Source organism: Scyliorhinus canicula, chromosome 16, assembly GCF_902713615.1.
Source record: "Scyliorhinus canicula chromosome 16, sScyCan1.1, whole genome shotgun sequence".
Lineage (NCBI taxonomy): Eukaryota > Metazoa > Chordata > Chondrichthyes > Carcharhiniformes > Scyliorhinidae > Scyliorhinus > Scyliorhinus canicula.
The window spans coordinates 77138042-77160220 of NC_052161.1; the positions used below are offsets into that span (position 1 = coordinate 77138042).

At 50.6% G+C, this 22179-nt stretch overlaps 1 protein-coding gene across 4 annotated transcripts in view; it reads left to right on the forward strand.

Moving 5' to 3' along the window:
- The first annotated feature begins 3398 nt into the window (after nt 1-3398).
- The window catches only part of mypn (myopalladin), a 356035-nt gene continuing 337254 nt past the window's right edge, over nt 3399-22179 (forward strand). For 3 of the 4 annotated variants that reach the window (XM_038822204.1, XM_038822196.1, XM_038822201.1), the window contains exon 1: nt 3399-3522. The gene's annotated coding sequence lies outside the window, so the exon portion shown is untranslated. Of the gene's footprint in view, nt 3523-4282; nt 4338-22179 lie in introns of those variants that run through there. The other variant, XM_038822200.1, reaches the window with a different exon arrangement.

The window sequence follows — 22179 nt, forward strand, 5'->3', positions numbered from 1 at the left end:
GGAGACATTCTTTTGATTGCAGAGAGAGAGATCAAACATCTTCTTGCTTTGAATGCAGCTCTCCAACTGAAAAGAAAACTAAATCACACTGCAGTTTCCAGCTCAAATAGAAAGTAAAAAGACAGAATCACATTCCAGCTCCACCCTCACAATGGCATCTCTGCAGCTATTTAATAAACACCCATTTCTTAAAAATATACTCCCATGACAATTGTTATAGTTAATAGATAGAGATAATGTTAGTGAGTGTAGTTTAATTTTTATATGTATGTTTGCTTTTTGGAATAAGTGTCAAACTCACATTTAGTGTTAAAATAAAGTCAGTATAATTCTTTAAAAAGACCTTTGTGGATCTTTGTGATCACTACATCTGCTATCCTGGCGATCCCTTACAAAGATCACCACATACTCTGTCCAACCCACTCTTGATTTTGAACATCTCAATCAAATCTCAGCCTTTTTCTCTCCGAGTGTGGGATTTACCGGATGTTCATGGCGGCGGGAAATTCCAATCCCTCACCGGCACACAGGTTTCCCGGTGGTGAGGGACGCTGTCAACGGGAAATCCTGCTGGCAGGGCCACCTCTCCCACCGAAAGACACGCGGTGAGGTGGTCAGTAAATCCTGCCCACAACCTCTCTAATCTATCCTCATAACTGATATTTCTCATCCCTGGAACCATTCTTGTAAACTTCTTCTACACTCTTTCCAATGCGTTCACATCTTCCTATAGTGTGGTGCCCAGAACTGTACACAATATTCCACCTGAGTTCTAACTGAAATGAAATGAAATGAAAATGAAATGAAAATCGCTTATTGTCACGAGTAGGCTTCAATGAAGTTACTGTGAAAAGCCCCTAGTCACCACATTCCGGCGCCTGTCCGGGGAGGCTGGTACGGGAATCGAACCGTGCTGCTGGCCTGCTTGGTCTGCTTTAAAAGCCAGCAATTTAGCCTGGTGAGCTAAACCAGCTAACCAGCTAAACCAGCTAAACCAGAACTAGTGCCTTGTATAAGTTCAGCATAACCTCCTTGCTGTCTATGGACCTATTGTCATGCGAGTGTCCCTTTAAGAAATGTTTTTGTCTCAACACATGGTTTCAGTGATGTCATTGTTTGGGTGGAGCTGGGCTGTGACTCTGAATTTTACTTTTGCTTTGAGTTTGGACTGATTTTGAACTGCACAGGTTGAAAAGAAGTGTCTCTCCGTCTTTAGTTTAAAAGCTGTTTCCAGACTGCTTGATAAGTTTAAAGAGATAATTGCTTTCTGGTAGGAATTCAAACCTGCGGTTTGAGATGGGGAAGAGAGTATCAATAATAAGTCTAATAACAGTGAGGATGCCTTGGGCTGGGCCACGCATTTTTAAAAAAGGTTTCTGGTTTTACTTGGGCTTTGTTATTGAATTGGAACAGTTAAGGGGTAATTCATTAAGAGTTATACATAGATTACTGTAGCTGTGTGGGTCTTTAAGTTTGTAGTTGATTAAATCCTTACTGTGTGTGTTTATACAAATATCAACTAAATGTGTGGTGAGAGGAGGTATGTGAATATAGGGTTGAGGGTCTGAAGGAAGAGGGGCGGTGAAAAGGGAGTTGGAGACCACATGGAGAGTTGGGGGTGGTGGATGCTCACATGTGGGTGGAAAAAGGTTTCGGGGGAGGTGGGGGGGGGGTCGCGTTGGTATCAACTCACCTGTGCTGTCCGGTGTAGGCCATTGACCTTTTTACGGCACTGGAGGCCAATCCACCAGTTCATGCTCCCTGAGCTTACAGCCGACGCCAGCTCATCCCAGGCGGCAGTGGCATCGACCGCAACTAGGAGCCTTGCCAGGTCCGCATCGGCGAAACTTGGGGCCAGCCTTCTCAACAGCATGTCTGCGAGCTCTTTGGGATTGGCAGTGCAAGAGCTGGTTAAGTGCTGCTCTACCTTGTTGCTGGCGAACGCGGTCCCGGAGAATTGGCTGGTGAGCCTTCATTTGCGGCGAAAGCCCGTGGGCCCTCGTTAATTGGACCAATTAATGTTGAATAGCATTGAAGGCCTCGATGGGCCAATCACCGGGAAGCTCACGGCAGTTCCCGTTCACTACCACACTTCAAAAATCTTTCCGGAGAATCGCGTCCTTAGAGTAACAGATTTAAATTGGCACGTCCCATGATGTAACGCTGTTGGAGATGGGGGTAGGGCAGCCTCTATTGGCCCACCTTGCCAGCAACTTAGTTCCTCAATGATCGGGATGCTATTTTCAAAGGCTGTCCCAGCGCAAATTACGTCATTTCGAAGCACATCCCCCATCCCCCACCCCGCACCCTCCCCTATTCTCTTCCCTGCTGCTGCCCCAGCATGATGCCCCCCCCCTCCCCCAACGGAGCACTGCACTTACTTGAGCTCCCCTTGGAGGTCTGCTGGCCAGGTGCACGCCGCGGGAGACCAGTCATGATTCACAGCGTTCTGATTTCACGGGATTTTCTGATGGGGGGAGGTGCGGGAGGGGAAGAGATGATTCAGGCATGGGGGCCTGATAATTAGATGCTCATGCATTCAAATGACATTCCTGACGTTGACCATCAGGAAACATGCCCCGTCACTGATGGCGGGGGCTGGGGGGAGGGGGTGGGGTTGGGGAACCATCACGTCCCATGCTTATGGCAGAGTCAAACATGGTTTGGGACCTCTCGCAATGATTTTCCGCTCCCGTTTCCAAACCCACCCACTCATATCATAGAATCATAGAATTTACAGTGCAGAAGGAGGCCATTCGGCCCATCGGGTCTGCACCGGCCCTTGGAAAGAGCACTCCACTTAAGCCCACACTTCCAACCTATCCCCGTAACCCAGTAACCCCACCTACCCTTTTTCTGGACACTAAGGGCAATTTATCATGGCCAATCCACCTAATCGGCACATCTTTAGACTGTGGGAGGAAACCGGAGCACCCGGAGGAAACCCACGCAGACACAGGGAGAACGTGCAGACTCCGCACAGACAGTGACCCAATCTGGGAATTGAACCAGGGACCCTGGAGCGGTGAAGCAACTGTGCTACACACTGTGCTACCGTGCTGCCCCAAAAGATGGGAATGGAAAATCCAACCTAAAGAAAATATTTAGTTGAACTTTTATTTTGGTTTTCTTAGAACATGTTTAAAATATAAATGTAAGTGACAAAGCAGCCAGGCTGCTATCCATACTTGTCCAAATGAGTGATTTCATGCTTTTAAATCATGACTTCACACATTTTCACACCTGCTTTATGCTTGCTTGCTCATTGGCCTCTTTGTTTGCAATCCATTTGTGTATGATAAGCAACAGTTGTCAGGACATTGCAACTCCGAGTGGTGCTCTATTACAAGGTCTGACATTCGCCTTCCACTGCCTGATGATGACGCTGCCTAAAATTAGCTTTCTTGCTGGTTTGCAATGATAGCAATAAAAGACCCAATCTGAATGGTCTGCCCATAGAAAAAGAAACGAGGGGTCTGAAAGCTGTGCGTCGCCTTAACCAGCGATTTGTCCTTCTTCATGGTAAGCTTTCGCCTGATTTACCAGGATTTCCTTATTGATGGCGTCAGTTTACTTATCACATTAAAGAAAAGCTTTGTTCAATGAAATTGAAATTAAATCAAGTCAGGAACTTCTGGGTGTCGCTTCACAATGCTCCCTTCTTCGTGAGTCGTCTTTTTATGGTTAAATGTGTACATTTCTGGTCTGTTTCTGAGGTGTTCACTCTGTCACACCATTCTTGAATTCACATTGCATTTGGATTGGTTTGAATTTGGAGAATAGTAAAGCGAAATCATCAGCTTGTAGCCAGATTCCGAAAGGTTAACTGTCTTTTATCAATTTATTTCGAATTAAACTGTGAACCAAATAATTTGGCTGAATGGTATGACGTTCCTGCAGTGATTTGATGAATCAGTTCGAGCTAACCTTTAGATAATGTTATAAATTTAGATTTTGCTTGAAATAGGATTCCCTTTGAACATTATTTTGACTGTGATGCTTGTACACGAATCATGAATTAATTGCAAAAATGCTGATAACCTGTTTGAAGAAATCTAAAAACTACGAATGACATATGTTTGTGGTCCTGTTTCGTTTGGATACCGTGATTTAATCTTTATTTTTAGAGCTTTGCCTTCTGCTCACTGACATACCTCCCATACCTTTATGCACTGGGGTCGGTAGTTTTTTTGGTATTGTTCAGTGAAGATAAGAGTTATGGGAGGAAGACAGCTGACACTGTCCTTCAAAACATAAAGCTGTGTTCTTCAGAATTTGTGAGCTCCGTACCATGTGAACTTCGAGCACTTCTTCAGGAATGAATAGAAACGGGACAGGTAATTGTGGCAATGGAGCTAGGAGGTGCTTCACAATGTGACAGTTGAGTGTCATAATAGTTGATTTAATTCACTCTCAGTCATTTCAGTATGAAAATGTCTAATGCCTTATCTCCATCAGAGGCACTAAAGTCAGGGAACTTTTCTTTGCTGAATTGGTATTGCTTGGGCAAGTTAATGATGAAATCTTACCAGGCTGTGCTGGAACCAATTTAATTATACAAGCAGAGCAATCGCCTTTTATTTGGATGAGGGGTCTCTTGTCATTCAGCTCATTACTTGCCATTTTGAAAAGATATTTAACTCAAGTGTATGAGCTGCTGCAGAGCTCTGGGGCGGGATTCTCCGTCCTGCTAGCCCCATTATCTGGCGCGGTGGGCGCACCCCGGCTATCAGAGGGATTCTCCGTTCCTGCAGCCGGCCAATGGGGTTTCCCATTGTTGCCACCCCCACACCGTCAGGAAACCCGCGATCGTGGGTGCGCTGCCAGCAAAGCGGAGGATCCTGCCGACGAAATATTCCCGCTGCTGACCTTTATTGAGAGAATGCAGGGTACAGTATTGGTAATTGAAACATATCAGTAATTGTCACTGATGTAACTGGCTGGTTGGTGTGACTAGAATAATAAAAATCCATTTAAAAATGGCTGCTTAGGTTTTGGAGTTGAAATTTCAGCTAGTTCACTGACGGCGCTGTAGGTGCATTAGACTTTTAATTTTACTGTAGAGCAGTAGAGGCTCCTTTATTAAATGTTTTTAAGATAAAGATAGATAGTTTTTTGAAGAATAAAGGGATTAAGGGTTATGGTGTTCAGGCCGGAAAGTGGAGCTGAGCCCACAAAAGATCAGCCATGATCTCATTGAATGGAGGAGCAGGCTCGAGGGGCCAGATGGCCTACTCCTGCTCCTAGTTCTTATGTTCTTATGTACTCTAACATGGGAGATTGAGGCTGATTTTCTGACTGCTTTGCTCCCGACGCAAACCCCACTATGTTGAGAGAACAGGAAAGACCCGAAACGGGATCTGCGCCGCGCACTGAACAGTGCGTGATGCTCCCAGGCCACGGCGGCTATTATGATCTGCTTCATGCATTTTCTGGGCGTGAACCAGATTGGCATATTAAATGCAGCATTCAACAGTATTACCATATCAAAAAGTGGCTTTAAGCTGAATTCTCCCGGGTCCCGCGATTCACCCACCTGCTGGCTTCACGTCACGCTGGAGGGTTGACTCACTGGTCTCCACCACCGGAGACCAGGCTTGATGACCACCATGGCACTCTGGCAGTGCTAACTTGATACTATCAGGTTGGCACTTCCAGGTTGGTACTGCCAAGATGGCACTGCCAGTGTGTCATGGGGCAGTGGCAGGTTTGAACTGCCAAAGAGTGGGGCCTTAGGGGACATGCAGGCCACCCCATAGCAGTATGTTGCTCACCTGGCAGGTGGGGGGGTGGGGGGGGGGGGGGGGGGGGGGGGGGGGTGTGCAGTTACCTGTGATTGGGCGGGCCCGGATGCCGGCATGAAGGGGGCAGGACCTGAAGGGAGAACCATTGGAAAGGTCCCAATTTCCCAATGACAGTGATCTTTTCGGGGTGAGGTGGGGTGGGGGAGAGAATGGGAATGGGGAAAGGCGCACTGAAGCCCGACGGCAACAATGTTGGGGGGTGGGGGAAGGATCTTTACTGTCATTTTGAGATAAAGGGCACCCCAATCTCTGTGAAGCCAGGCTTGCCGGTGTGTTTAGTGCCCCCCCCCCCCCCCCCCTGCAATGCTGGTGCAAATCACGACCCTCTCCAGAAAAATGGTGAAGTGTGGGAAGATCTCAATGGGAATCGTGCTGTCCGTTCCACTGATATTCGTACCCAAAATGGCACTTACCTATTTTGGGGGAAGTTCCGCCCATTATATTACATTAAAGGCAGTAGACAAATATAATTTGTTGTTGTTGAATATGTGAGTTGATAGGATTTTCATGGATATTTAGATGTTGCTTTCACAACATGGTTTTAACACCAGATTATTTTTAACAGGTACCACGGAATTATAAACCCAGCCATGTGATCTTTAGTAATGTTGGAACCACTCAGCAGATCAGGCAGCATCTATGGAGAGATAAATCCAGTTAACCGGCTGAATTTTCACAGCAGATTAAAAAGTCACCCCTGCTGGGATCGAGAACGGAACTTGATCCCACATCTGTGGGTGGCAAGATCCTTGGCAGCATTTTGCAAGCAACTCAGAGGCTTTGCCGGATTGGCACACCCACCTCCCAGAGCTGCTAGTGCAATAGCAGAGGGCTGCCAGCTCAGCAGTGCCGCTGTTCGAAGCACCTTCGAAGGCCAGCCATGCTTCTTTTCTTATAATGCCAGGGCCAAGCAGGCAGACCCCCGTGATCATTGGGTATGGGGTTGCACCTTCCATGACGGTGCAGCAGCCGCAGGGGTGGTGGAGGGAGGACCCTCTGTGGGTCATGGAGTGGTCATAAAGGGGGGGTCCCCTCTCTGGAATCCCACTTGGAGACTGCCGGAGTTTGCGTGGCTTTCTCCTCATATGGCAATAGCCCATCTAGATGCCAGCGTTGTGCTGGCAAGGGCATGAGGTGGCCCTAAGTTGGACACTTAATTTTTTTGGAAGCATTTTTATTCAACAAATTTTCAACACTTTTACAACAACCTCACAAAACCCCCAACCCACCCAAATCCCCCCCCCCCCCCACTTAGAGCAAATTTCACCTTTTCCAAGGTCATAAACTCCAGTAGGTCCCCCCGCCATGCCGACACACAGGGTGGAGAAGCTGACCCTCCAGCCCAACAAGACCCGCCGATGAACAATCAGCGAGGCGAGGTTAAAACATCCGCATGCAGCTCCAGCCGGTCTGATACCCCGAATATGGCTGCTAGGGGACCAAGCTCCATATCCCCATGCAGAACCCCCGAGATGGTGCTGAACAACCTCCTCCAAAACCTTTCCAGCTTCGGGCAGGGCCAAAACATATGTGCATGATTCACAAGGCCTCTGCCACATTGCTCACAGATATCCTTCACCCCCTCGGACAGCGGCTCATCCTAGATTTTGTAAAGTTTGCCCTGTACACTACCTTCAACTGTATGAGCCCCAGCCTCGCGCACAAAGTCAAGGCATTTACCTCGCACTAAAGACCTTCCTCCAGCACCACCCCTAACTCTTTCTCCCACTTAGCCTTAACCCCCTCCATGGACACCCCATCCTCCAAAATCCTCCCAGAAATCGCTGAGACAACCCTCCTCTCCAATCCTCTCCCACTAACAGCCTGCAGCAACTAGGAGGCAGACTCTTTTGGCCCCACACCTTCATATACCTGAAGCTTCAGCCCTGCACCAGCCCAAACTTCTCGCCCAACTCCTCTAAACTCACAAATTGCCCTCCTGGAAACAGTCCTTCATTTCCTTAACCCCCTCCCTGCCCACCCCCGGAATCTTGGGCGGGATTCGCCCGTACCCGGCGGGGCGGGGGGTACCGGCGAGACTGAGTGGCGTGAACCACTCCGGCGTCGGCCCGCCTCAAAGGTACAGAATCCTCCGCACCTTCAGGGGCTAGGCCAGCGGCCGAGTGGTTTGTGCCCCGCCAGTCGGCGTGGAAGGCCTCTGGCCCCGCGCCAGCCGAGTCCGAAAGGACGCCGCCGGCCGGCGGAGCACAAACGTCATCCCTGCGCATATGCAGGGGGGGTTCACCTACGTGACGGCCATCGTGGAGGCTGAAACGGCCAGCGCGTAGGGAAAGAGTGCCCCCGATCGCGGGCCAGACCACCGTGGGGGCACACCCCCCCCCCCCCCCCACGCCCCCCGCAGGACCCCGGAGCACGCCCGCGCCGCCGGGTCCAGCTGGTAAGGGACCTAGTCTAATTTACACCGGCAGGACTGGCAAAGAAGCAGCGGGACTTCGGCCCATCGCGGGTCGGAGCATCGGCGGGGTTGCCGCTGTGAGCGGCTGCCGACTGGCGCGGCATGATTCCCGTCCCCGCTGAATCTCCGGTGCCAGCGTATTCGACGGCCGGAGGGGGCGGGATTCACGCCGCCCCCCCGGCCGATTCTCTGGCACTGTAAATTCTATGATGACTCTATGATTCTATGCGCACACGGCGGCCTGCAGTGGCCATGCCGTGGGACATTGCGCTGGCTGCGAATAGGCCCACCTGCAAAATAGTGCTCCCACGTTGGGTGCCTCGCGACCCCCGGATCACCCCCCCAACAGCGCCCCCAGCCCCTGACAAAGTTCCCCCTGCCCGTGGGTTGGCCCTCCTCCTGACTGTGGCGACGCTGGACTGAGTCCCCAGCTGGCACGCTGAGTTCCCGACGGATGATACTACACGCGACCGTGCCGTCGGGAACTCGGCCAGTTAGGGGCAGAGCATGGTGGGGTGGGCCTCAGGCAATGTCCTAAGGCCGTCGTACGCGCAGAGTACGCCGCTTTGGAGGAGGCGGAGCATCACAAAAGCAGCGCCGCCCCCGATTTGTTCGGAAACGGGTATTCTGCGGCTGCTCGCCGAACGTGATTTCACCATCGGTGACCTGGAAAATCCTGCCCCTATGTTCTAGCACCCCCCCTCACTATCCCGTTCCACAACCCCGAGCTCCTTAGTGCAATGGCCAAGGGCTCTGTAGCCAATGCAAACAGAAGGAGAGACATGGGGCATCCCTGCCTCGTACCCCAGTGCAATGCAAAATACCCTGAGTTCATGCTATTTATGAGCACGCTTGCCATCGCCTTCTTATATAGCAGCTGCACCCACGCCACAAACTTCAGCCTAATCCCAAATGTCTCCAATGCCACCATCAAATAACTTAGCTCCGTTTGATCAAACGCCTTCTCCGCATCCAATGCCACCACCACCTCCATCTCCCTTCCCTCTACCAGAGAAAGCACCACATTCACAACCTCCTCTCATTAGAGGACAACTGTCTTCCCTTTACAAATCTGCCTGGTCTTCTCCAATACCTTTGGAAGGCACCACTCCAACCTTAACGCCAATATCATGGCATCTACATTCAACAGAGATATGGATTATACAACCCACACTCCACCAGATCTTTTTCCTTCTTTAGCAACAATAAGATGGAGGCCTGTCCCATCATTTGCAACAAGACACTCCTGATCATTTTGTCCTCAAACATTCCCACCATCAACGATGTCAGCCTATCCTTAAATATTTTATAAAATTGAACCAGAAACCCATCGGATCCTCCTGTCTTCCTTGTCTGCATCCTCCCAATTGGCACCTTCCCCTCTTCCTCCCCCACCCATTCCTCTAACCTCTCAGCCTCCTCCAACCTCTGGCACTCTAGCTCACCCAAAAACTCCTTCACCTCCCGCTCCTCCTCCAGTGCTCCAACCTATACAGGTTCCTATAGAACGCAAACACCTTATTAATCTGTTCTGGAGCCACCACCGATTCCCCCATCTTGTCCCGCACCCGAACTATCTCCCTCGCCACAACCTCCCTACGGAGCTGACAGGCCAACATACTGCCTTCTGCCCGTACTCATAAACAGCCCACTTCGCCCTTCTCAACTGATGCACCACTTTCCGCGTGGACAATAGGTCAAATGTCGCCTGCAACTCCTTCCCCTTTGCCAGGAGACCCAGGTTCAGGTTCGACGTGTACCTCACATCCACCTCCAAAATCTCTTCTATCAGTTGTTGGCATTCCTCCCTCTCCTCCCTATCCACCTGAGCCTTAAACAAGATCACTTCACCCCTCACCACCCCCTTCAGAGCCCCCCAGACCGACCGTGAGGCCTCCCACATGCAGTTAAACCCCACATACACCTCAATCACCTTCCCCATCTTGTCACAGAAGCTCTGATCTGCCAATAACCCGATTTTCCACCCCAGCCTCTGGGCTGCCTCCTTCTCCAAAACCATGCCATCCAATGCAGAGTGTGATCCAAAATAACAATTACCGAATACTCCGACCTCTTAACTCTGGCCAACAGCGCCTTTCCCACCACAAAAAAGTCAATTCCTGAAAACACCTTGTGCACCGGGGCATAAATCGAATGCTCCCAATCCCTTGGGTGTAAAAATCTCCAGGGGTTCGCTCTCCCCATCGATCACAGCCCCACCAACCAAGTCCAAATCCCAACTCTCATCTCAGTTCCATTCCTTCAGCCTTAACGAACGCATCCGCGGCCTCCACCATTTCAAAAAAACAATTCCTCGAATTGGGAATCAATCTAAACTTTGCAAGGTAGACCACTCCAAATCTCACTCTACTGCTATACAATGCCCCTTTCACCTGTCCGAAGGCCGCCTGCCTTCTCGTCAGCTCCGCCGTTAGATCTTGGTATATGTGTATTGGTATATCTTCACTTTATGTGGTAGCTGTGGAAGCAGACTATAGCCGCTCTTGGCGGCTCATTTGCTTTAGGCTTCGGCCTGAGTGACCATTATGCCCTGTCTTCCCCCTCCCCCATCAACTCTGCAAACATCTTCGCAAAGTACTTGGTCAGCCTTGGGGTCTCCACCCCCTCGGGCAGTCCCACGATTTTCACATTTTGCCTCCTCGACCTATTCTCCAGTTCCTCCACCATAGCTCTTTGTTGACCTCTGCCATGCTCCGCAGCTCCTCCCCATCGAGGAGAACTGGACGCTGAGTTGTGTCAATGCCTCTTCCACCCTCTTCAACCTCTCTCCTTGCTTCTGCACCTTGACCGATATCTTAATCACTGCCCCCTTTATTGGAGCAATCGTCTCCTCCATCCACTCTTTCATCAAAGCCATCACTTCCCTCCTAAGCACCTCCACATGCTTGGTGAACAGCCTATCAAAATCCACCAGCATCACCTCGGTCAGAGGTTCTACCGTGAGGGGAGTGGCCCCATCTGACGTCCCAGCCCCCGCCATCTTTCTTCCTGCAAGACTCACAACTTCACTGGCTGGCAGACTTTCGATCACCCCCTTCTTTCCAGCACCCTTCTTCTGGGGCTTCTATATTTCTCGTCTTCTTTATGACTTCCCACACCAACTCATCCACAAACCACCCCTGAAACTGGGCATAAAAGTCCAAAAACCAGAGACTCTAACAGGAGCCACCGAACGTGCGACCTCTACCTGTATGCTGCCATCGGAAGTGAGTTGAACACTTAATTGGCACAATTAACCACCTGGTGGTCAGCTATGCCATTGAGGTGACTGCTGCTGGTAGCATGTCACAATGGTGGAAGACATCGGGCTCCCCTCTCAACACCTCCCACTGCTTTTACCAGCCTCCTTGCCTTCTAACACTTACCCTTCGCTGTATAAAGGGGTCAAAAGAGAAAATGCTGGAAATGCTGGAAAATCTCAGCAGGTCTGTAGGGAGAGAAAAGAGCTAACGTTTCGAGTCCGATTACTTTTGTCAAAGCTAACAGACAGAGAGAGTGGGAAATATTTACACTGTGGAGTGAGAATGAAAGATGAGTCATAGCCACAGAAACCCAGGGAAACCGGGTGCTAGTGGACACAGAAACCAAGGGGAAAGAGTGCTAATGGCAGTCCCCAGAGAGAACAAAAGATGTGAAAGGTCAAACAGCAGGGAAACTAACATATAAAGGGGACATGGCTTCACCTGACTCTGCTGCACTGCACAGAAGGCCTCTGGCACCCACTACATTGTACTTTTCTCACCCAACCCGACTGGAAGGTCGGGAGAGGAAGGTGTAGCTCCCAACCAAGGTCGGAAGGATACAGCGCAGTGGCGACCCGATTGAGATTGCCGCTCCTCGGAGGTTAACAGCTTTCCATTCTGTTTAGGTGAGTGTTCAGCTGCAGTGTACATGGCCACTTCCTTTCAAACCTTGGCTGGACAATAAAATAAATAAAACTAAAGTACTGTGGATTCTGGGGGAACAAAAGCAGAAAATGCTGGAAACGCTCAGCAGGCCTGCTAGCATATTTGGAGAGAGGAAGAGAATTTTGAAATCAATGAAACAGGTTTATTTGTTATCTTTAGATTCTAAGATCTCCCAAAGTGTCCTTCCCTGACCTGCTCCAGTGTAGCTTCCCAGGTACCCCTTTTTCACAAGAAGCAGGACAAATACATCCTGGCTAATTCTCGCTCCTTCAGCTTCCTCCCAATCATCAGTTCACAGAATCAAAACCTTTCCCTCCTTAGATTAACTTTCCTGGCTTCCCTTTCCCTTTGAAACTCTCTAAGTAATGGGGATGGTTTAGCACAGGGCTAGATGGCTGCCTTTTAAAGCAGACCAAGGCAGGCCAGCAGCGCGGGTTCAATTCCCATACCAGCCTCCCCGAACAGGCGCAGGAATGTGGCGACTAGGGGCTTTTCACAGTAACTTAATTTGAAGCCGACTTGTGACAGTAAGCGATTTTCATTTCATTTCAAGTGGGATTTTCCAGCCCTTCCCACCAGTGAGAGCTTCTGGTTCCACTGAAGGTGACCTTTCCTGACGGTATTCCCAGTGGCATGGCTGGCGAACAGCGCAAAACGCCATAGACCTTGGCAGGACCGGAATATCCTGCTGTTGGCCAAAGGTGAGCCGTGTCTGTACAACCCCACCCTCCCTTTTGTCCTCGTTCCGAATTCTTTACAACTCTTTGGGCAGGATTCCCGTGCCCGATGACGATATCATAATCGGTGATCGGGCGGAGAACCCCTTCCGACACCCAATCGGGGGCGGCACAAGTTCGATGCCTCCGCCCCCTCCAAAATTGCATAATTGCGTTGCACGCCGCACAGCGTTAGAACAGCATTGGCGCGTCATCGGACGACCCTCCCTGATGCTCCGCTCCCGATAGGCCGAGTTGCCGACCGCGCGGTTGACGTGTGGTCTGAGCGGACGGGAACCCGGTGTGGCGGCCGCGGACTGTATCCAGTACCGTCATAATTGGCCAGGAGCGGTGCCGCTGGCTGGCGGGACTGGTGGCGGGTGGCCAGGGGTTGGCCTGTGTGGCAGTACTCGGGAAGTCAGGTCCGCGCAAGGCCGGCGCCATGGTGTATGGCGCAACCGCTGCAGTTGTCGCTGTGCACATGCGTCGCCAAGGACCCGGCCATTCTCTAGCCATTTCTGGTGCGGGAGCTGGACGTTTTACCCGATGCCGCTGCTAGCCCCTCACCGTCCTGGAGTCGGTAAGAATTCGGCGCCGATTTTGTCGATGTAAAACGCATGGGAGTTCTCCGTTTCAGCCGACACTTAGCCGCTGAAACGGAGAATCCAGCCCCTTTCTTTCTTGAACTCAAATTTTTGCTTTTCTCTATTTCCTTTAAGTTCAATTTTTCCACTCCTAGAAATCAATTTGCTTCATTTGTAACTCACACTGCAATATATCTGGACCATGTTTTCCTTCTTCAAGGTTGAAATGTTGAGCCATAACCTCAACTATTTCTACTTTGTTCTACTTTTGTAGCACCTACTTTTAATTCTATTTCCAACTTTTCTGCCACCTATTTTAAATTGACCTTCTTTAACTCTTGGGAGGTGCTCAAAGGCTTTCAATGAAAACTTCAGCAATCAAAATTTTAGACTTTGCAATAAATAGTGCAAGAGTCACTCAGGAATCTTGGGCGGGATTATCCGACCCCCGCCGGGTTGGAGAATCGCCGGGGGGCGGCGTGAAATCCCACCCGCTCCGATGCTGGCTGCCGAATTCTCCGGCGCGATTTTTGGGCGTGGGTGGGGATCGCGCCTGTCGGGGGCAGTTGATAGTGGCCCCCCCCCGGCGATTCTCCGGGCCCCGAGGGGCCAAGCGGCCACCCGTTTTCGGCCAGTCCCGCCAGCGTGGATTAGACAAGGTCCATTCCGTTGGGACCTTGCTTTGAGGGTGGCTTGCAGAGTCCTCGGGGAGGGGCGCGGCGGTATCTGGCCCCGGGGGGGGGGGGGGGACACGGTGGCCTGGCCTGCGATTGTGGGCCACTAATCTACCGGTGGACCTGTGTCCACTCTTTCTCTCCGCGCCGGTCTGTGTAAGGCTCCACGATGGCCGGCGTGGAGAAGAAACCCCCTGCGCATGTGCAGGAATCACGCCAGTGGTTCTGGGCATGCTCCAGAACACGCTAGCGCTCCTACACATGCGCCAACTCGCGCCAACTGGTGGAGGCCCTTCAGCGCTGGTTCGCGCGCGGCACCAACCACTCCAGCGCCGGCCTAGCCCCTGGTGGTGTGGAGGATTCCGCACCTTCCGGGCGGCCCGACACCGGAGTGGTGCACGCCACCCTATGGCGCAGGTACGGCCCGGAATCCCAGCCCTTCTTTGTGTAGCCAAACCCATTGTACTCACCACGGTCTGTGGATTCGAAATGTTGCAAGACTCTGAATTTTGTTACAATCTCTGTCAAGATAGATAACATTTTAGAAAGAGATTCAAACTTCCAGTTGTGAGCCAAAAGAATTTTTTTTACTTTTGCCATTATAAAAGACTGAAAGCACTATTGACTGAACACTATTTTCCTTTTAATAAGCAAATCAGTTCTGACTACCTTCCAAAAGGACTCAAAATGTTAACTCTGCTTTTTCTCCTTACATATGCTACCAGACCTGTTGAGCCTTTCCAGCATTCTTTGTTACTATTTTCTTTTTGTAGGGAACTCATAGTTTAAACTGCATAGAGGAATGTTCCCCTTTTATTTCTATCGCCATCACACGCTCCACAGAAATACAATCCTTCTGAACAAACAGCCCACAGTTGCCCCAACTTCCAATGGGTTCCCACATTTGCTAAGTAATAAGTTCAAATGATTGTTGTCTGGTGCTTTCTTCAGTTTTCAGAGGGCCTGTTCACAGTGGCCAGAAATCCTGTTATGGCCAATAAATCTCGTGAGAGGGCCATAGAGGGATTTGCACTGGCAAGACCTCAGATCTTGGGGCAGCATGGTGGCACAGTGGGTAGCACTGCTGGCTCACAGCTCCAGGGACCCAGGTTTAATTCTGGCCTCGGATGACTGTGTGGAGTTTGCACATTTTCCCCTGTGTCTGCGTGGGTTTCTTCCGGGTGCTCTTGTTTCCTTCCATAGTCCAAAGATGTGCAGGTTAGGTGGATTGGCTATGATAAATTGCCCCTAAGTTTCCAAAGGCTAGATGGAGTTACAGGGATAGGGCGGGGATTGGATCCGTTTAGGGTGGTCTTTCAAATGATCGGCACAGACTCGCTGGGTCGAATATCCTCCTTATGGACTGTAGGGGTTCTCTGATCTCCACCCATCCAACTCGCCCCATCCCCCCTTCATGGTTCGAGGACGATGAACTCCGCTGCTAACCACTGGGCTTATAACCATGTTCTATAAATGGTTGGTCAGATATAAACGGACCAACAGAGAGAGCGGACCCGGTGAGTTTCAACCGGGCCCCATTGTAAATAGTCCATATTATGAATAAATGTCTTCTTTGTGTTACTTACCTGACTCCTCTTGCATTTATTAAACTGGCGACGCTAGTCTCCGTGACTTTGCTTCTCCTGGGACTAAGGTACAGTGTTAAGTACTTCACTGTTCCTTTGTTTGGTTGACTGGATGCTTTTCACCCTGGAATCAGTATGTGGACAGCCTGCGAGACCTTTCCATGCCAACAACATTATCAAAAACGAGTACCAGACAAGTGATCTTATTGACGTCCTGTGGATGCACACATACAGCATAATTAGAGGCCCCATGTTTCCGGTGACACTGGATATGGTAGCATTTGACCAGCTCATCGCGCTGGTGGGGAGTCATTTCAATCCGACTCTGTCCATCGTTGAGCAACGATACAGATTTAATATGGTGGACAGGTTGGAAGGGGAGTTAGTTGCTGAGTATATTTGCCGTTTGCAAAATATCACAGAATATTGCGAGTGTGAGGCTGTGGTGGCGGATGTGCTTTGTGACGGTTTGGTTTGCATATTCACAATCTCGCCGTACATAAAAAGCTTCTGGGATTTCAGCAGGTGTTTGCACATTCCTCTTGCAAAGTAGAGTGCCACTTGGGCCATGCAGGAACTGTTGGGAACGGAGGTATTGTTGTCTGGTGCCACGTTCCTCGCTGTTTGTAAGTGACGAGAATGGACCGCTGCGAAGTAGTATGCTCGAGGCCTCGAGGTCCTGCACCGTGGCACACACCTCTCCAGATTTGGGAGGGGCCGACTCCACCCCCTTGCTAGAAGTGTGGACATTGGAGTCGCTGAGCCGACAGCAGCATGAGGGGCAGTACCTTGACTGCCCGGGACAAGGTAGGCATCGGCCCTGTTCTAAGGACCTATATTTGGACAACCCTGAAGAAGCTGGAGATGATTCAGAAATGCAGCTGAACTGTGTGGCAGCTCCATGAGTGGCCCCTATTTGCGTCCCTGTGCAGGCTAACGGACACGTAATTCACATGGAATTGGGTGCAGGTGCTGCAGTCTCAGTGGTACCACGCCATGTGTTCGACTGGACCTGACACAGGGTGAGTCAAAGGGCGGCACGGTAGCAAGGTGGTCATTGTGCAGAGTCTGCACGTTCTCCTGGTGTCTGCATGGGTTTCCTCCGGATGCTCCGATTTCCTCCCACAGTTCAAAGATGTGCAGTTTAGGTGGATTGGCCATGCTAAATTGCTCCTTAGCGTCCAAAAAGGTTAGGTGGGGTTACTGGGTCATGGGGATAAGGTGGAGATGTGGGCTTAAGAGGGTTCTCTTTGCAAGGGCAGGTGCAGACTCGATGGGCCAAATGGCCTCCTTCTGCACTGTAACTTCTATGATTCTATGAATTACCGTTGGCTGATTTGGCCTCCCGCCTCACCACGTATACTTGGGACATTTGGCTTTTGTAGGCTTCACGTTTGCTCCAGTGATCTATGGACATAGTCTTTGCACCTTCCCTCCATTGAGATGCAGGGGGACGGCCCCAAACTGCTGGGTCGGGATTGGACTATATGCAGCTCGGCTGGCAACAGATCCTACAGGTGGAAAAGGGGGGCTTATGTATGGTGCTGCGGAAGTTTTCGGGCCTGTTCGTGAATAGTTTAAGGGGGCCGTGATGAAAATCCCACTGGATCCGCAGGCCCCGCTCATTTTTCCCGTGCTCCACTGGTCCCTTTTGTCGGTAAGGTCGAGGTCAATGTGCACAGATTAGAGAGCTTCAGTAAAATTTGGTCGGTTTGTTTCACTGACTAGGCGTCACCGGTATTTTGGTGATGGAACCGATTTGGACCATCCACCTTTGCGACAATTACAAATTAACCATCTACCTGGCGTCACATTTGGGCTGATGCCGGCTACCTTAAATCACCACCACCTGGTAGGTGGTTCTACATTTACCAAGTTAGATATGAGCAATGCTTATTTACAGCTCAAACTCCACAAGGCCTTGAGAAAATCTTATACTATCAATACTCCTAAAGGCTTATACGGGTACACCGGCTCCCATTCGGCGTAACGTCGACAATATACGCTGAGGTTGGACTCGAGTTAAAAGACACTTAAGCTTCGAAGTTGGGATGTGGTGGTGGTTTGTAATTGTGTTCTGTTTTAAACAAGATTGTGTTTAGTCTTGGGCGAGAAAATGGGCTGGAGGGATGGTTGCAGGGCTCTTTGTTTCGCAAGGAGCTGATACGGGGGGGGGACGGGGACGGTGGGGGGGGGGGGGGGGGGGCGGGGGGGGTTGGTGGGGGGAGAGGGGCCCTGAAGTTAGCATTATCCTTTGGGAGACTGAGGTTTTGTTTTAAGTGAGTGTTTCTGTTCTGGTTTATGGTTATGTTAATATCTTCTTGAGAGCTGTTGTTCACTAACTGGGGAATGTGATCCTGCAAATAGGTTTTTTTCTATGTGGGGAGAGGGGTCCGAACAATAAGATGATAGTCTGATCGGCGCCAGGGGAGGGGGTTATCGGGGGTCAGCATGGGTCAGCTGACTCTCAGAAGCATAGTGGGGGGTGAGCTAGTGTTGAGTTGGTGTCTGATTTAGGAGATTAGGTTTCTGGTGTTATGGTGTTGGGGCTGCTTTGGGGCTGATTTGCTGGCAAGGGAGAAATTATTTTCAGGGAACAAATGTGAGGTCGGGGGCTTTAGGTGGGTGCTTGGGGAGACGGGGGGGGGGTGCGGGCTCGGGGCTGGTCTAAAAAGAGTGATGTCGGCAGGGGGGGGTGTGGTAGCCCCCTATCCAGGCTGATTACGTGGAACGTGAGAGGTCTGAATGGGCCATTTAAGAGGGCATGCGTGTTCGTGCATTTAAAGGGACTAAAAGCAGACGTGGCAATGCTTCAGGAGGCACATCTAGGATCAGATGAGATTAAGGAAGGGTTGGGTTAGTCAGGTGTTCCACTTAGGGCTGGTCTTGAAGACCGGGGGGGGGGGGGGGGGGGGGGGGGGGTAGCAATTTTGATCAGTAAGCAAGTGGCGTTTGAGGCTGGGAGAATAGTGGCTGATAAAGGGGGTGGGTATTTCATGGTGAGTGGGAAGCTGGAGGGTGTCCAAGTGGTGCTTGTGAACATCTATGCCCCTAACTGGGACGGCATGGATTTTATGAGGTGCGTGTTAGGCAAAATTCCGGATCTTGAGTCACACAACTTGATCATGGTGGGGGGGGGGGGGGGGGGGGGGGGGGGGACTTCAATACGGTTATTGAACCTGAATTGGAGCGCTCAAAATCCAGAACAGGGAGGAGGCCGGCAGCGGCAAAGGAATTGAAGGGCTTTATGGAGCAGATGGGGGGGTGTAGACCCATGGAGGTTCACACAGCCGAGGGTAAAGGAGTTTTCTTTCTTCTCCCACGTCCACAAAGTTTATTCCCGTTTTGATTTTTTTGTTCTGGGCATGGCGTTGATCCCGAAGGTGGCGGGGACGAAATACTCGGCAATTACAGTCTCGGATCATGCCCCGCACTGGGTGGTTTTGCGGCTTGGGGAGGAAAGAAGGCAGTGTCCGCTGTGGAGACTGGACGTGGGGTTGTTAGCGGACGAGGTGGTTTGCAGGCGAGTAAATAAGAGTATCGAGAACTACCTGGAAACAAACGACATAGGAGAGGTATCGGCAGCCCTCAAGGCAGTTGTTAGAGGGGAACATATCGATCCGGTCTCATGGAGAAAAGCGGGAAAGGCGGAGAGGTAGAGATTAGAGGAGGAAATACTTCGGGTGGATAGGAGTTATGCGGAGGCCCCGGACGTGGGGCTCCTGAGGGAGCACTATAAGCTACAGATGGAGTTTGAATTGTTAACCATAGGGAAAGCGGTAGAACAGCTGAGAATGGCTAAGGGGGCGGTCTATGAGTATGGGGAGAAAGCGAGCAGGATGCTGGCGCACCAGCTTAGGAAGAGAGAGGCAGCCAGGGAGATTGGTGGGGTAAAGAATAAGAAGGGTAACTTGGTCTTGACCTGGGGGGGGGTTGAATGAAGGTTTTAAGGAATTCTACAGCAAATTATATGAGTCGAAACCCTCGGCGGGTGCGGAAGGGATGAGGCAATTTCTGGGCCAGTTGAAGTTCCCGAGGGTGGAGGAGGGGCTGGTGGAGGGGCTGGGGCACCGATCGAGATAGAAGAAATCATTAAGGGGTTGGAGGGCATGCAGTCGGTCAAGGTTCCAGGGCCAGATGGCTATCCAGTGGAATTTTTAAAGACATTTTCAGAGGTGTTGAGCCCACTGCTAATGAGGACTTTTAATGAGGCGAGAGAGAAGGGAATCCTCCCCCGACAATGTCGCAGGCCTCGATCTCACTCATTAAACGGGAGAAGGACCTAAACAGTGTGGGTCTTACAGGCCAATCTCGCTTCTAAATATGGATGCCAAGCTATTGGCTAAGATCTTGGCCACAAGGATAGAGGATTGTGTCCGGGGGTGATAGGGATTGGATTGGATTGGATTTGTTTATTGTCACGTGTACCGAGGTACAGTGAAAAGTATTTTTCTGCAAGCAGCTCAACAGATCATTCAGTACATGGGAAGAAAAGGGAATTGAACAGAATTCAAGAAAATACATGAGAATACATAATAGGGCAACACAATATGTACAATGTACTACATAAGCATTGGCATCGGATGAAGCAGACATGGGTGTAGTGTTAATGAGGTCAGTCAATAAGAGGGTCATTTAGGAGTCTGGTGACAGCGGGGAAGAAACTGTTTTTGAGTCTGTTCGTCCGTGTTCTCAGACTTCTGAATCTCCTGCCCGATGGAAGAAGTTGGAAAAGTGAGTAAGCCGGGTGGGAGGGATCCTTGATTATGCTGCCTGCTTTCCCCCGGCAGCGGGAGGTGTAGATGGAATCAATGGATGGGAGGCAGGTTCGTGTGATGGACTGGGCGGTATTCACGACTCTCTGAAGTTCCTTGCGGTCCTGGGCCGAGCAGTTGCCATACCAGGCTGTGATGCAGCCCGAGAGGATGCTCTCTATAGTGCATCTGTAAAAGTTGGTAAGGGTTAATGTGGACATGCCGAATTTCCTTAGTTTCCTGAGGAAGTAAAGGCGCTGTTGTGCTTTCTTGGTGATAGCGTCGACATGAGTGGACCAGGATAGATTTTTGGTGATGTGCACCCCTAGGAATTTGAAACTGCTCACCATCTCTACCTCGGCTCCGTTGATGCTGACAGGGGTGTGTACAGTACTTTGCTTCCTGAAGTCGATGACCAGCTCTTTAGTTTTGCTGGCATTAAGGGAGAGATTGTTGTCGCTGCACCACTCCACTAGGTTCTCTATCTCCCTCCTGTATTCGGACTCGTCGTTATTCGAGATCCGGCCCACTATGGTCGTATCGTCAGCAAACTTGTAGATGGAGTTGGAACCAAGTTTTGCCATGCAGTCGTGTGTGTACAGGGAGTAGAGTAGGGGGCTAAGTACGCAGCCTTGCGGGGCCCCGGTATTGAGGACTATTGTGGAGGAGGTGTTGGTGTTCATTCTTACTGACTGTGGTCTGTTGGTCAGAAAGTCAAGGATCCAGTTGCAGAGTGGAGAGCCAAGTCCTAGGTTTTGGAGCTTTGATATGAGCTTGGCTGGGATTATGGTGTTGAAGGCGGAGCTGTAGTCAATAAATAGGAGTCTGATGTAGGAGTCCTTGTTTTCGAGATGCTCTAGGGATGAGTGTCGGGCCAGGGAAATGGCGTCTGATGTGGACCGGTTGCGACGGTATGCGAATTGCAGTGGATCAAGGCGTTCCGGGAGTATGGAGGTGATGCGCTTCATGATCAGCCTCTCGAAGCACTTCATTACAACTGACGTCAGGGCCACCGGGCGGTAGTCATTGAGGCACGTTGCCTGGTTCTTCTTTGGTACCGGTATGATGGTGGTCTTCTTGAAGCAGGTGGGGACCTCGGAGTGGAGTAGGGATAGGTTAAAGATGTCTGTGAAAACCTCTGCCAGCTAGTCCGTGCAGGCTCTGAGTGCACGACCAGGGATCCTGTCTGGGCCCATCGCCTTCCGCCGGGGAAGACCAGACTGGATTTGATAAGGGCAGGTAACTTAATGCCAATGTGCGGAGGCTTTTAAATGTTATTAAGATGCCTTCGGAAAGAGGGGAAGCAGAGGTTGTGGCAGCGATGGATGCAGAGAAAGCTTTCGATCGGGTGGAGTGGGAGTACCTGTGGAAGGCGCTGGGTAGGTTTGAATTTGGTGAGGACTGTCATGATCTGCACTCATGCACATAATGAGATATAGACAGGCAGTGACAGACACCTAGTACAGCCAATCAACACAGAGGACAGAACACAACCAATCACCAGGCAGAACACTAGAAGGTGGTCTCGCACTATAAAACACACGAGGCATCAACACTCTGCCTCTTTCCACTGGTGACAACTGTAGTGACAGTCAGGGTGAATATATCAGTCAACACCTTCTACACGTGGCTCAGAGCTAGTCTGGTCTAGTTAGTTATAATAAGCACGCTTAGATTAGTAGAGTGTCAAACCCACAGCGAACTGTGTGCACTGCT